The 15,813-nt window shown below is 38.9% G+C and overlaps 1 protein-coding gene across 2 annotated transcripts in view; it reads right to left on the bottom strand.

Moving 5' to 3' along the window:
* Window positions 1-15,813, bottom strand: part of LOC134741701 (troponin I) — a 443,517-nt gene that overhangs the window by 67,125 nt on the left and 360,579 nt on the right. The gene's annotated exons all lie outside the window — the stretch shown is intronic.

Below are 15,813 nucleotides of genomic sequence, written 5' to 3'. Positions count from 1 at the left end.
AGCTAACTATATACTACAATTATAAAATTCTATTTTCTAAAATAAATAAGTAAGCAGATTTTCTCAAAAACCAGTTAAAAGAAAATCTGCCCACTTACCTATTCCTGCGCACATGAATCATGCAGCAGTTATTTATATATAGGCTATCAACCCTGTCCGCAATCATGGTCAGGATGCTGTTGGAGCTGGCCCGTACTCTGCGCACCAGGGATGTGGCTCGTTTGCGCATCGTGGTGTAGAAGCAGTCTACCCGCGCTTCCGCGAACATCCCTGACGCGCTACAGAATCTGGGCAGCCTCATCAGTACGCGTTGTTATATTGAACGCGCAGAGCGTTGTACCGTTTATACGTATAGTCCGCCCGTATAGTACTTTGACTTCTTTAGAGCACTGAGCAAACCTGCGGGCTATCATATTCGCTCTGACGGACAACGCTCTGCGCTCGCGCTCAATATCGGCATCATCCTTAAGGTCAGCGTTCACCAAATGTCCTAGGTATTTAATTGGTTAACGATGTTTAGCGGTTGCCCATTCAATTTAACCGATGGAAACGCTGGCGGGCATTTACCCTTGACCTTAAAAATAACGCATTCGCTCTTGCTGACGTTGTAAACTAACCCATGGCTCGCCGCGTATATAGAGAAGTTTGGCGAGCCCACACGCCGAGGCGCTGAGCAGCACCATGTCGTCGGCGTAGCTTAAGTTATTGACGCACACCCCATCTATGTGACAACCGACACGGGTGCTCCTCTATAAGGGCGTTTACGTATAGGTTGAATAGTTTAGGCGAGGTCAGCCCGCCCTGCCTCACGCCGCATTCGAGCCCGTACGGTTGCGAGTATGCGTCCGACCATCTCAGGTAGATGTTCTTGTTTTTTTTTTCATTTGAATTGTGTTTTTTGTAGTTTACTTTTGGTTTCATAAAGGGGAACAAAAATTTGCTTTTTGCGCTACGGCGCATGGTTTAGGAGATACAGGCCTATAAAGATTTTTTTTTCGTTTTTTTTTATATTAATTAAGGGTTTTCTAAAGGGGAACGAAAATTTGATTATTTTTGCGCTACGATACATGGTTGAGGAAATACAGCCCTATAAAGATTTGTTTTTCGGTTTTTTTTTTGTTTTTTTGCGTTTTTTTTTTAAATATAATTTAAGGGTTACGGAAAGGGGAACGAAAATTTAATTATTTTTGCGCTATGACGTACGGTTTAGGAGATACAGCGATATAAAGTTTTTTTTTTTTTTTTTTTTATATAACAAGGGTTACTTAAAGGGGAACGAAAACTTGATTATTTTTGCGCTACGACGCACGGTTTAGGAGATACAGCGATATAAAGTTTTTTTTGTTTTTTTTTATTTTTCGTTTTTTTTTAAATATAACAAGGGTTACTTAAAGGGGAACGAAAACTTGATTATATTTGCGCTACGACGCACGGTTTAGGAGATACAGCCCTATAAAGTTTTTTTTCCGTTTTTTTAACCCTATAAAGATATCTTTCCGTTTTTTTAAAACCTGTTAGGGGATAAATTAAAAAAACGCCGAAATTACTTTTCCTGTATTCTAATAATATGCCCATATACAAAGTTTGAAGTCCCGCACTTGAAAAAAAATTTGATCTCCATACAAACTTTCAACCCCTTTTTCACCACCTTAGCGGATGAATTTTCAAAATAGCTGAAATTACTTTTCCTGCATTCTAATAATATGCTCATATACAAAGATTCAAGTCCCGCACTCACAAAAATATTTGATATCCATACAAACTTTCAACCCCTTTTTCACCAATTTGGGGGATTAATTTTTAAAAACGCTGAAATTAGTTTTCTTGTTTTTTAATATAATACCTTTTTGCATAGTTTCAAGTTCCTAGCTTAAAATAAAATTTGAACCCCAAGACAAACTTTATTCATCCCGTTTTTAACCCCCTTTGGGGTTGAATTTCCAATAACGCCAAAATCCCTTATGTAATCGGCTATTATGCCTTTCCAAGAAGTTTCAAAGCATTTGTAATGGATTCAAACTTTCAACCCCTTTTTAACCCTGTTAGGGGATGAATTTTTAAAAACGCTGAAATTACTTTTCTTGTATTCTAATGATATGCCCATATACAAAGTTTCAAGTCCCGCACTAAAAAAAATTTGATCTCCATAAAAACTTTCAACCCCTTATTTTTACCACCTTAGGTGATGAATTTTCAAAAACGCTGAAATTTGTTTTCTTGTTTTTTAATAATGTATATTTTACCTAAGGTTCGAATTCATAGCTTAAAATAAAACTTGAACCCCATACAAACTTTCATCCCCTTTTTAACCCTTTCTCAAAATCGCTTCTGTCATTATAAATGTAACCTGGTGTGCAAATTTCAACTTTCTAACTTTTGTGGTTTCGCCTCTGCGTTGATAAGTCACTAAGTCAGTCAGTCAGTCAGTCAGTCAGGACAAGTGCATTTTTATATATAGATTATGTGTATCGGTGGCGGAGCGTCCATAGAACTAGATTTCCACCGGCTTGCCTAAATTTCTGAAAATATGTGAGCATTTTTCCTATCGGTGGCAAAGAAAAGTTCAAAATAGCCCCGGGTTCCTTCCGGTTTGGATTTCTTCGTCTGATTGTATGAGTGGGTCTTGTAGTGGGAGCTCCTGTCTGAATGGCGGTTTGGCCCGCTCCGGTTGTATGCGTTCTGATTTTGATACTGGTAACGAGGCGGGCCCCTGTAGTTTTCCTGGTTATATGCAGTTATAGGTTTTCTTGATAGAATAGAAACTTTTTTCGGCATTTTAAAGCCTTAATTTTTTCGACAGGTCGCTTCCATATAATCGTCACGCCTCTTTTATTAAATCTATGAATTTTTTATCCAATATTGGGGTGATTAATTTCTTTCTTGATTGTGTCTGATTATAATGTTGATCGCTAAATATTTGAGAAGCCTCGCTGAGCATATGGCGATGGCGATGGCGATGGTGGCTCGCTCTCTCGTATTGGTAGCTAAAAGCGATAGTGGCCTGTTTAAGGCTGTTATGCCATGCCCCAATTGCTGCTGCTCTTTTCTTTTTTATCTCGGTTTTTATGTTTTTCAGAATTTGTGGCTATATTTTCAAGATTTAATTTAGGTGCTTGTGGAAGCTGACAGTTGTTTGGTACCATATATTTTTCTAGCAAAACAGTCTTTCCTTATAATCTGGGTGACCAGAATTTTGCTATCCCCAAATTTTGATGTCCCCATTTCAAGTCGAGGAGATCGTACAGTATGTGCGAGGCAAGTCTGGATTCATCCTGAGGATCGTGAAGTTGAAATCTCGACACAGCGTGAATTTTAATTATTTTGTGGTGAGCGTTCCGACTGAACATCTAGTGATCTTCACCAAGGAGGAGTTCTGGTCAAAGAGTATCAATTAACTCCGCGGCCGGCTTCCTGACACTGCGGGGTTGCGAACTGCATAGCAGCCATAATTGTATGTTTTTAGTTTTAAGATATATTTTATAATAATATGTATGCTAGTTTTAAGGTATTTATCTATGAGCCAATAGTTGCCGGACAATAAAGAATTCATTTCATTTCATAATTATTATTCGGTCCCCCCCCCCCCGGCCCACCCCCTGGCACTAACCGACTTGGTTTCACATTACATCTTAAAACTCTTTTGTAGTAGAAGAATTGCGTTGCGAGTTGCGAGACTTGCATCTTTTTACATGTAAATATTGTAATGTTTTTGATGGGTTTGATTTTACACAACTTAGCAATAGATACATATTAAATATATTAAACAGGGTCACGCAATTATTGACTTTATAAATAAAAGTGAGTGACCAGGTTTAGTATATAAACTTACCAATAAGATTAGCTGTGCCGTCGTAGGAAACAAGTTTTAAAGCGTAGACGTATGAACACTAATTACAGGTGTCCATAAGGTACAGTAACTGCTCTCCGTCAGGCGAGAGGCGAGACTTACTTAAATTGCGAAATTACTTGTACTGTACTATGTACTGTATAACGTTGTACGATACACGTGCGTATAGATAATTCGCAACTCGTGTCGATTTAAAACACTTCTTTCGGTCGTGTTTTAATTTAACACCACTCGTTGCGAATTTCCTACTTTCCGCACTTGTATCGTAAATAACCATTTAACTTCTCATGGTCCTGAAGTTCGTCTTTATGAATGTAGGTTGCCGAATTTGGATTTTTATGTTCTACTGCACCCCACCCCTGTCATTTGTATCACTACACTATACTACACTACACTGCACTACTGAAATTATCGAACGAGCGAGCGAAGCGAAGTGAAGTTCTTACATTCAACTTGGAACACATGGCTGGCTAGGGGCACGTCCCGGCATTTCGATGTTTTTAAGCTAAACTATCAGAGGATCAAGGGGTTATGGAGCTAGAAGAGCCTAGAAGGCCAAAAACCTATATGTGAGGGGTCTTGCTTTTCTGGTCATCTTATTTGCAAGAAAGTATGGTCGAGTTTGGTATCAAATGAAAGTGCTCGGTTTACACATTTATAATATTGGTTTTTTAATTTACGATATTAAAATAATTGCAAGATTTATAAAAACGAAATAAAATAAACATAATTAATACAGGTAGGTATCTGACATTTGACAAGAAAGATAAGATCTTAAAGCAGTAACAGACTAACGCACCGCACCGCGACCTTGGTGCGCCGCACCCATAAGTGAAAGAAATATGTCTTTCTCGCTGTCCCTTATGGGTGCGGCGCACCAAGATCAAGGTGCGGTGCGGTAGTCTGTTACTGCTTTTAAAATCTATCAGTTAAGGGCTCTACGGACCTTGCAATAAATCGATCGCGGTTTTCGATTAGTTAGTATACTTATTATACTCTTTTCCCCTCACTAGCTAAGAAAGCCTTCTTTTATCCTTTAAAAAAAGCAGGGGAAAACGCATTTTATCCACTAGTGGGGAAAGTAATTTGACCTTGAAGCGTGTTTAAGTAGCTTTTGACAGATAACAAAACGTAAAATGCTCACAATAATGGTTCGTTCGATATTAATTATCATTAAATAAATGGTTTGAGAATTTAATAAAAATTACCAAATATAGCTATGTTTAATGATTTTAAGTCATAAACCTTAAATTCTATAAGAAATATTTGTTTTTAGGGTTCCGTACCTCAAAAGGAAAAAAACGGAACCCTTATAGGATCACTCGTGCGTCTGTCTGTCTGTCTGTCTGTCTGTCCGTCTGTTAGAAATGTGCAGTCAAGCGTGAGTCGGACTTAATTACTTAGTTTTTGATCCGACCCCTACGGGTTTTTAGACATTTCACATAAAAAATACATTGTTTAAATTGTGTAATGTACGGAACCCTTGGAACGCGAGTCCGACTCGCACTTGGCCGGTTTTTTTTATAATGATATTGCATATAACCAAAGAGGATATAATAAGATAGAGCGGTACTGTCATAGTAAATTTTGTAACCACTGTAAATTAACTGCCATCTATAGACATACTTTAAAACTAAAAATGAAGATTTATAAAAATACGTTATAATGTATTTAAATATGGATAAATGATTTTTTTATTTGCATTAATTATTTTTATATGATTTTAACCCATGTTCTTTCACTGATATGCGTTAAAATTATAAATAACAAACGAAACCGTCAACGCCCTCTATACGAGAGTAGGCCAAAGCTAGTAGCGCCATCTGATCGAGAATCAAATTTTCATGATTTTCGAGGCACGTTTTTTCCTTAGAATGTATCCATCTATTACAAAGTTATATCTATCTTTGATATAACTGACCGCACAAGTTGAGTCGATGCAATTTCAAAACGTATCGTCAGAAATGTCAACATTGTCAAGTGTCAACAAAATTTTTTTTTTTAAAACCGTTCTCACCGACTCAGACTCACGTCAAAATACATAAATTCCAGTGTTTTCTATTATAGTATCGTAAAAAAATGAGTGATTTTAGTGATGAAGATGATCTAGCCTGTGGATGTTGCATTTTCCTCGCTATAGTGAGGCGAAAAGTTTTGTGTTACACACGGGTGCAAATGTATTTTACTTCTCGTGTGTTGAAACACTCGCGGGTAAAATACAACTTTGCACCCTTGTATAACAAATAACTATTGTCCTTTGCCGACTACGTAGGTGCATTCAATTGATCTAACTTTTTGGCGAACCGCGAGTACTCAGTTCGGGGCGAACAACTAGTTTTTTTAATTTGAAAAGATAATATCAGCGCTTATTTTACAGATCTCACTACAGAGCTGCGGAACTTCACTCGAATTAAGTGGTAATGGGTTGTTTTATGCCCTCTACAAACTACAATTTAAGGATGACTCACGCTAGATCGGGCCAGAGCTTCCGGCGCTTCGTTCTCTATGGAAAACACCACGTGATCACCGATAGAAAATGACATGTCGGACGCCTCGGCCCGGGCATGGCCCGGTCTAGCGTGAGTCCTCCTTTATGCTACAACCGTATTAAAAATAAGTTTTTTTTTGTAAAGTACATGTAAATATAATACTTTTATTGTTTATGATTTCGATGTATTGCAAATTATACTAAAGACTTCGTAAATAAATATATGATTAAAATAGATACTTAATTATTATAAACAGGTAAGTAACTAAGTCATTGACTTAAATTTTATTGATACCCTCTAATAGGGTGGGTCACTCATGTATGTACAAAAAAAAACATCGAGCGCAGCTATAAAGGGTTAGTAGCGCCACTTGCACCATTCTACTAGCCTGGGGTTAACCGGTTAAACCTTTTTTTTTTTTACGCAGGGGTAAATGCATTTACGCATCTCACCCCCCGGGCTGGGGAAGCCGGGGGGGGGGGGGGGTGGTATGTGGGACTCGCTTAACCAGAGGATGGGGAGGAGAATACCCACTAACATCCCCTGCGGCGTCACCCTCTCAGACGTTGTATGGGGGCATCATGGGCTCGCGCATTCATTCTTCCACCATGCCCCCCGCCTTTTCCCGGTATTACACCGGGGAACCCGCACCAAGGGAGGAGAGAATCAGGGACGCTTCTGATTCTCCCCCCAGACGTGTAGGACCGTGCAATGTGGGCCCCCAACCCACTAGCCCTACCGAGGGAGGACGCAGTTTACAGCAGCGTACTGCGCACGTCTTCTCCCTCTTCGTCTGCGCCGAAGCGGGGGCGCGTCGGCCGCGTCTTCGCGCCCCCGCTCCGCTGTCTCCTTCTGCAAGATGACCTCCTCGCAGAAGGAGACTACCGTCTTCCAGTTCCTCTCGCTGCCCAGCATGGCCGCAACTACGCAGTGCAGCGAGAGATCCGTCATTCCTATTGCTGCCGCAAGAGCGCGGCGATTTCCTTCCCAACGACTGCACACCTCTAGGGTGTGTTGGGCCGTGTCATCAGGGTCGCCGCACTCGTGACACTGGGGCCCCATTTCCCTCTTTATGTTGTGCAGGTAATGACCGAAGCAGCCGTGTCCGGTCATCACCTGCGTTGCCCTATATGATAGGGCCCCGTGTTCCCTCTTCAACCACGCCTCTATATGAGGGAGGATTGCCCCTATGGTGCGTGTTCCATAGAGGGAGTCCTCCAGGCCGGTCTCCCATAGCTCTTGGAGCCTGACCTTAGCCTCTCGGTCTGCCCGCTCTACCACTTCTGGGTCTAAACGCTCTCCTCGAGCCCTGGCCTCCGCCCTCAACACGTATCTCTCCGCTAGGACCCGCGCCTCGAGCTCCCACGGAGGGGTGCAAGCGAGGAGACACGCTGCCGCATGGGATACCGTTGAGTAGGCCCTAATTATTCTTAGGGCCACCACCCTTTGCGGTCGCCGGAGCCGGGATTTGTTCTCGCTCGACAGCCGGTCCACCTAAATCGGGGCCCCGTATAGGGCCATACTTCTTACAACCCCCGCAATGAGGCGGCGGCATGGGGCACTCGGTTCTCCCACGTTGGGCAGCAGCCTACCTAGGGCAGAAGCCGCACCCACAATTCGGGGAGCAAGTCGGGTAAAATGTTCCCCGAAATCCCACTTTCTGTCCAGGACCAAGCCAAGATATTTGATGTTGGCCTTGACCTGGACAGGTTCTCTTTCCACCTGGATCGTCAAGCCGGCGGGCAGGCGCCATCCTTTTCCCCCAAAGACTATCGCCTCTGTCTTATGGAGGGCCACCCTTAACCCAAGCAGGCGTATGCGGCCTATCGTCAGTTCTGTGGCGACCGCCGCCCTCCTCAGGGTCTCCCCCAATTCTCTTCCCCGCACAACCGGTTAAACCTGAAGTTACCATGGTTACCAGTACAATTTGACACTAGGTTAACGGTTTAACCGCTTAACCCCGGGTTAATGGAATGGTGCAAGTGGGCCTTAAAGATTTATTAAATTTGATTAAATTTAATTCATTAGATTGTATGGCTACAATTATTTACTTGCTTTAGGACCTATCGCAAAGATTTCGAAGAAACATTGGTTTCTGCATTTTGTATAGAATACAGAATTCAGTGGATCATTTTTGGCTAGAAATAATATGTCCAAACTTTATGGAGCCAAATAAGATTTAAAAGAATAATAAAATTAACTTTTTTTTTAATAAAATAAATACATGAGTGATAGTTAAACGCTCGTATGCGGCGAACGCGGATCCGCGTACGAGGAAACTATTTGAAAAAAAAAAACAATCGCGGCACAGTCATGACAGGTAATTTACGTAACAAAGCATCAACTACTTTTACTTCTTAAAAATCTCGTATCTCACACTGCTCCTCAAAATTGAAACACAGTAATTCTGTATGCATCCCAATACATGTTAGTTACCACATTTTTCTTTTGATTGACAGAACAAGATAGTTAAGAGATTTTTTTCACAGTAGTGACGAAATGGAACCCTACATATCAATTGAAACATTATTAATATGCGAGTGTGAGTGAAATAACCAGCAACTACTTCTTAATAGCCTCTAGCATCTGTATTTATTAATATTTAAGAAATAAAGGCCTCTACTAATATATCACCGATAATTGCATAGGAGTTGCTTCTGCGTTTGATCGATTCATTGAATTCATTGCACACTTATAAGAGCCGGCCAGCAATTAAGTGGGTATCTAAAATTGCATGCAATTTTTTGCAACGTATGAGTGTGTAAGAGGGCTTTAATAATACTTGTAGATCTTACTAGGTAAGGGTGCTTTTAACCCTTTAATAATAATAAATTGATGATTCAGAATATATGGCATATATATATGGCACACTTAGATATTAATTCATACATCGGGGTTTTCGGTGTGGGAATGTAGGTATTGACTTACAAAACAGAATGCACTCTAGCAGGTTTCTACCTAATTATTAAATTATTAAACACAAGATTAAATTAATAATAATACTTTTTTTATATTTAAACAAACTTTGCTACCAAGCGAAAGACAATTTTTTTCACCACACCAACGCTAGGAAAATACTAATTGTAAAACGTTACAATTCAAATCCAAATGAATGATATTTAATACCTAATATTGTTATTCAATTCAAATCAATTCAACTCGCCTCGCAAAAGGATCAAATTACTTCGCTACTATTGTGGATAAAATGCAAATTTCTCTTCCGTTTTTGAAAGATAAAGAGGGTCTTTACGAGCTTGTGCGGTGAAAATAAAATTGTATCATAGTGTGTATAAAATTCACAGAGAAGTCGTTATTCATTAGGCATAATACATTATGATGTTTTCTCAGACTAACCTATCTGTTTATCTCTACTCTTACTAAAATCATTCCCGCACCGAAAACCCCGATGTATGGATATTATACGGCAAAAATGACCACCCACCCAACACACATTTCTACATCATCTTTTTGTATTATTTTCTTATGCAGAATTTTTAGGACTAAAGAGGCGATGAGGCTTGAATCATGTATTTTTTTAAATCTGGCCCGGAGAATCTGTTTTTTGAGAAAGCGATCTATGCCAATATCTGCATCGTAGACCGAAATTGTCGCTTCGCATCATTTGAAGAGAAAACAAAGTTCAATTTTAGACCAATTAAATTACATAGGTACGTACATACATACCTATTTGTAATACTTTACAAATATTTAACAAACACTGTTAGTAAGATTTTACGGAATCTCGACTAGGTTCGCTTCCTGAATGCATTAAACAAGTGTACCTAATGGTAATTTTGAAGGTGTAATTTTAACATATTAAATATTTATTTATTATGTGCCTAGCTAAATATCGAGTAGTAGGTACTGCCCGATTCAGACTGTAAGATACGTCAATTAGATCTAGAAACGATATATATTAGTTATCGTTTCGAGATCTGGGCAGGTAGCTTTTACAAATTCTGTCTTTAAAAAAATAAAGAACAATGCTACTACCAAATGTCGTGAGCTAAATAATGCAGTAATTAGCTATTACCTACGATATGAAATAAATTCTTAAATTTCGTTCCCATTTGCACTTTTTTCCAGATCATGCATAATCAATGTATAATTTATTTTACAGGATACGAAGTGTAACGTGACTATGCGTTTCATTAATGTCACTAATCACACTCTTTATCTTCCTTGTATTACCATTATTGTTTAATAAAGTTATTTTTCGTTTATGTTGTCTTTTTGTTTCCCCGTACTATTTGCACACATGTCCTGTTCCAGATCAGCAGCCAAACAGCCCAACGTAGAAAAAAAAACAGAAGCCCAAAACAACTATTGGTCACTGCACATGACTAGTAACATAATATACTCTTGTGCGTGTTCCAACAGTTATTGTGGGTGCTTCATTACCACCGCAAGAAGACTACGGCATAATTTTATTTGAATTGACCCACCGTGTTCCATAAATTCCAGATTTAATATTGTTCAAGCCAATTCCAACGTACCTACACCGATATCTGAATAATATTTGAATGATGTTATTTAGTTATCTTGCGTGTTTCTCGCACCAATATATGTACGGACAAATACCTACAAGCGAAACGCACAAACTCAATGACATAATTTAGATGCAGGTGGTGTACGACTGTACGTTCGAATTGGCCTGATTTATACCTTGAGGCGCTAAAACACGAAATGACCTAATAGCTAAGCCATACACGCACGGATTTGCCCGTCGAATCTGCCTGAAAGATGTGTCTGGCAGACACATCCGTCAATGTGTGGCGAGAAATAGACACAGATTTGTCCGCCGGATGCCCGGTCCGCTGCCCATCTGTGTCTATTTCTCGCTACACATTGACGGATGTGTCCGCCAGACACATCTTTCAGGCAGATCCCACGGGCAAATCCGTGCGTGTTTGGCCAGCTAATTAGGACACCACTCCAGATGTACATCTGTGTATTCGTAGTGCTAATAACCACACCGCTTTCGTATGCAAGACGTCGCCGGCTGGGCGGCTACAGTTGCAATCTGCGTGACTCATTCTTCTTGATTTTTTAGGAGCTGAAGTTGTATTCTGATAACGTTTTGATACAGTTATGATCTTGACACGACTAGCAGTGTATCTGCTTGTGCATCATCAAGTGCGATCGAAATGGCTAATGACACTACTCAGTATATTTCGTACCATCGGTGCGAGAAATCGTATTATTATTTTTCATTTGTCATGCTCTGAAAGAGGGTAATTGTTGTTCTAAAAGGTGTGCAGAAAATGATACGTGTCTGCACTAGAGCATTTTACGTTCGAAGTACGATTTTTTAAATTTTAGAAGATACGCAATTGAATTTTGATTTTAAATGGATTTGTTATACAATTTCGATTCTGATATTTGACTCTCCATTCCATAAATACGATACTTTTGCCTGAATTGTTAATTGAAAGTACCATAGAGTAACCTATACTAGAGCGGTACTGTCATAGTAAATTTTGTAACCCCAGTAAATTCACTGCCATCTGTCGACACACTTTAAAACTAAAAATAAATATTTATAAAAATACGATAAAATGTATTTAAATATGGATAAATGATTTTTTTATTTGCATTAATTATTTTTATATGATTTTGACCCATGTTCTTTCACTGGTATGCGTTAAAATTATAAATAACAAACGAAACAGTCAACGCCCTCTATACGAGTGTAGGCCAAAACTAGTGGCGCCATCTGATCGAGAATCAAATTTTCGTGATTTTCGAGGCACGTTTTTTCCTTAGACTGTATCCATCTATTACGGAGTTATATCTATCTTTGAAAGTACCCTCAATAAATACTATAAAAATGTATACTTAGTCATGTTTTAAATAAAAAACACATGCATTTTACTTTCCTCGTATTCGAAATGAAAAGTAGTGTTTAACTCGGGTGAAAGGCATCATTTCTGCCTCGGACTATTGGCCAAAATACCTCGGCAGAAATGAATGCCTTTCGTCCCTTGGTTAACAATCTACTACCTATATATAGTACGTATATCAATATCAAAACCTTAACAGATTTTAAAATCAGAATATTGCTCCTGCAGCTGGTGACGTGCCACATACGCAAGCGGTGTGCATCGGTCTTAGTAAGTAGTATCTATATAATATATTATAGTGAATAACATGTTTTGCCATACCCTTCCAGGGTCCATTATGTACCTATGTTGTTACTGTACTGTATGTTTACTGGTATGCAAATAAAGATCTCTATCCCTATCTCTGTATCTCTCTAGCTCTCATAATTTGGTATTTCGTTAACTAACGGAATTCAAGACACTTTGATATCCGAATAAATGTTACGATCTAACAGCAATATGTTTTTTTTTTAATATTTTTCTTAGGATCGGTTGCACCGAACTGTTTATCATTGTTAAAGAATTCGCAAAATTGTATTGTATGGAAAGTTTCATAGAAAATCGCCGCGGCGCGCCGGGTGACGTTGATCAGCCGTCAAGTGCAACTGGCACTTAATGTATGTACCTAGCACATTTTTTAAGGTAAGTACAGGTGATTTTTAGTTTTCGTGCTTCGATCCTAATCTGTTAAAAAAATCAATTGTTCTTTTGTGCAGTGTGGTTGGCTTCCGAAATAACGCTTCCGTTCTGAGTGAAAAGAAGCAATGTCTGTGTGTGTATACAGGCGGGATTCCACCAGTGTGCGTCACTGTACGGCACAAGCATAATTATCTATTAAATATTTTTAACACATTTTTAAAAGTACGTGGGCTTATCTCATCATCAAACAATTTTTCTGGAAGTGCATTAAATAATCATAATTTTATAAGAAGTTTCCAATTTCGCACTCAAAAAAGTACTGTTATTATCACGCTCGATGACACTCTCGGTGTGAACTTTTTCACCTCAGCAGTTCGAACAAGCCTACGTTCGTCACTCCCTGGAGTGAGGAAAGTGCGTTTTTCCTCACTCCAGGCAGTAAGGAAAGTGCGTTTTTCTTCACTGCAGGGTGAAGAAAGAGCGACTTTCCACACTCCAGGAAGTGAAACAAAGTAGCTTTTTAATTTAGTGAAGGCCATGAACTGCCACTTCATACTATTATTACATTTTTTTTCTCTGTATTGTTCTGTGTAATTCGAAATACATTTTAACCTTCAATATGTTCTCACTACTGAGGTGAAAAATTATGTGTGCAACACAAGAGCAAAGTTATTTTACATCTCTTGTTGCACAAATAACTATTGTGCAACAAGAGAGGAAAGTTGGTTTTTCTTGCGTGTTTATTTTGAGTCCTGAGAAAACGAAAGGTCCTATAATTGAATCACGAGCGAAGCGAGTGATTCTAAGTTAGAATCTTAAGCGTAGCGAGGGACTCAAAAACACGAGATGTAAAATAACTTTGCTCTGGTGTTTAACACATAATTTTTCACCTCAGTAGTGAGAACATATTAAAGGTTAAAATGTATTTCGAATTACACAGAATAATACAGAAAAAAAAGCAAAAAGATAAATAAAAAATAAAGTATGAAGTGGCAGTTCATGGCCTTTACTAAATTAAAAAGCTACTTTGTTTCACTCCCTGGCGTGAGGAAAGTCGCACTTTCTTCACTCCCTGGAGTGAGGAAAGTCGCACTTTCCTCACTCCAGGGAGTGACGAAAGTAGGCTTGTTTGAGCTGCTAAGGTGAAAATAACTATAGTTTGCACTTTTCTCGCCTGTCGTGTCATGAGTTACACTCGCACTTAGTTTTTAGAAAGCGACAGCCGATAAAAATGCGACGAACTCATCATCATCAACCCTACGCACTCAATAAATGAGTACAGTATGTATTGGCGCGAGCGATCGGCACGGGCGAATGATAACAAAACGACATCATTTTGACATCAAAATGTAAATTCGAATTGGCCTTCAGGTGGTATCACCTGGAGGTGTATTCTAATTGTACTTAATAACAATTTGACCTAGATTTAATATGGATATGATTTGTCAATTTTCAAGTGTATTTCAATCAGAATTCGCCTCCTGGCAGCAAATAGATTATTTTAATTTTATTTCATTTTTTCGCCTCGCGCCAGTGCTACGCTGTAGCATGTCGTAGCACGTAGCAGTTCGCACGTTAAGCGATATAACATCTATCAACATTGAGCCGCATTCTGTATATGAGAAATCGCTCGGTAGTATGAAGATGCGTACCGTACGCATGCTTTCAGCTTTCTGATGCGTACGATGCTGAGCCTCTTATCTGCCTCTCTATTGATTGAATATGCAAGAGCGATAGAGAGGCAGATAACAATTCTCTACTTTTCTGTGCAGGAGATAGGACCTTTAATCAAGATTTGATATTGAATATTGGGGCGACCGAAACAAATGCGCTCGCTGCAACTAAACTTCACATCAACCCGGAGCGGTACATATTCAATTTTTTTAAATTTAATCTCCTAAATTAATAAATAGGTAAGTACCTGTATATGAAGTTAATATATATAAAATTAGTATTTATTGATGTAAAGTGACAATGGTAAAAAAAATAGGTAAGTTAATATCTTGAATTGGATCAGTAAATACCTCTATACCATTGACTCTTAGGACAATTTTTGATGCCAAATTTTTCAAGATCGTATCCTATAGCTAAATTACGTCCAATAATTTTAGGTATTTATTTGTTACATGAGAAAAATAATGGAACCGATAATAGTAATTTAACGTAGATTAAAGAGACCGTGTGCGTTAGAGGGTCTACCAACTCTGCCAGCTCGTGACCATTACGTGTCGCAAACTTTAACGCAAAAGAGGTTAACGCAACGAAAAATAGGAAGAACAATACATTTAAAAAAAAAGATCTGGTTTTAGTATATTTCGGTGTTTAAATAAAATACAACAATATTCAATCATTTGCCAATTGCATTTTGATAATACATATATTGCCGGGGCAGAGGCAGACCAAATAAAAACCGGCCAAGTGCGAGTCTGATTCGCGTACCGAGGGTTCCGTACTTTTTAGTATTTGTTGTTATAGCGGCAACAGAAATACATCATCTGTGAAAATTTCAACTGTCTACCTATCACGGATGATAAGATACAGTGTCTGTCTGCATGGTGACGGACAGACGGACAGCGGAGTCTTAGTAATAGGGTCCCGTTTTTACCCTTTGGGTACGAAACCCTAAAAAGAGACGGCGGGATGACCTCGACGCTTTTTGCAGCGACTGGCGGGAGCATGCACCAAGCCGTGATGAGTGGCGGAAGAAAGGAGAGAGGAGGCCTTTGCCCAGCAGTGGGAAACAAGATAGGCTATTTAAAAAAAAAAATGCATATTTATTTATTAACAATTAAACATTGGAATTAGTTAAAATACAATCAGTCGTAATTACATGAAAAATGAAATGAATTATATAATAAGTATTTATGTATTTATATATGTACGTGTTCTATTATTAAATTACAGGAAGTAAACAGCAAATATCAACTTAAGATAGAAGTGTCGGTATAATGAGGTT

Source organism: Cydia strobilella, chromosome 5 (genome assembly GCF_947568885.1).
Source record: "Cydia strobilella chromosome 5, ilCydStro3.1, whole genome shotgun sequence".
Lineage (NCBI taxonomy): Eukaryota > Metazoa > Arthropoda > Insecta > Lepidoptera > Tortricidae > Cydia > Cydia strobilella.
The sequence above is the reverse complement of the archived record's forward strand: the minus strand, read 5'-3'. Positions and strand labels throughout refer to the sequence as shown.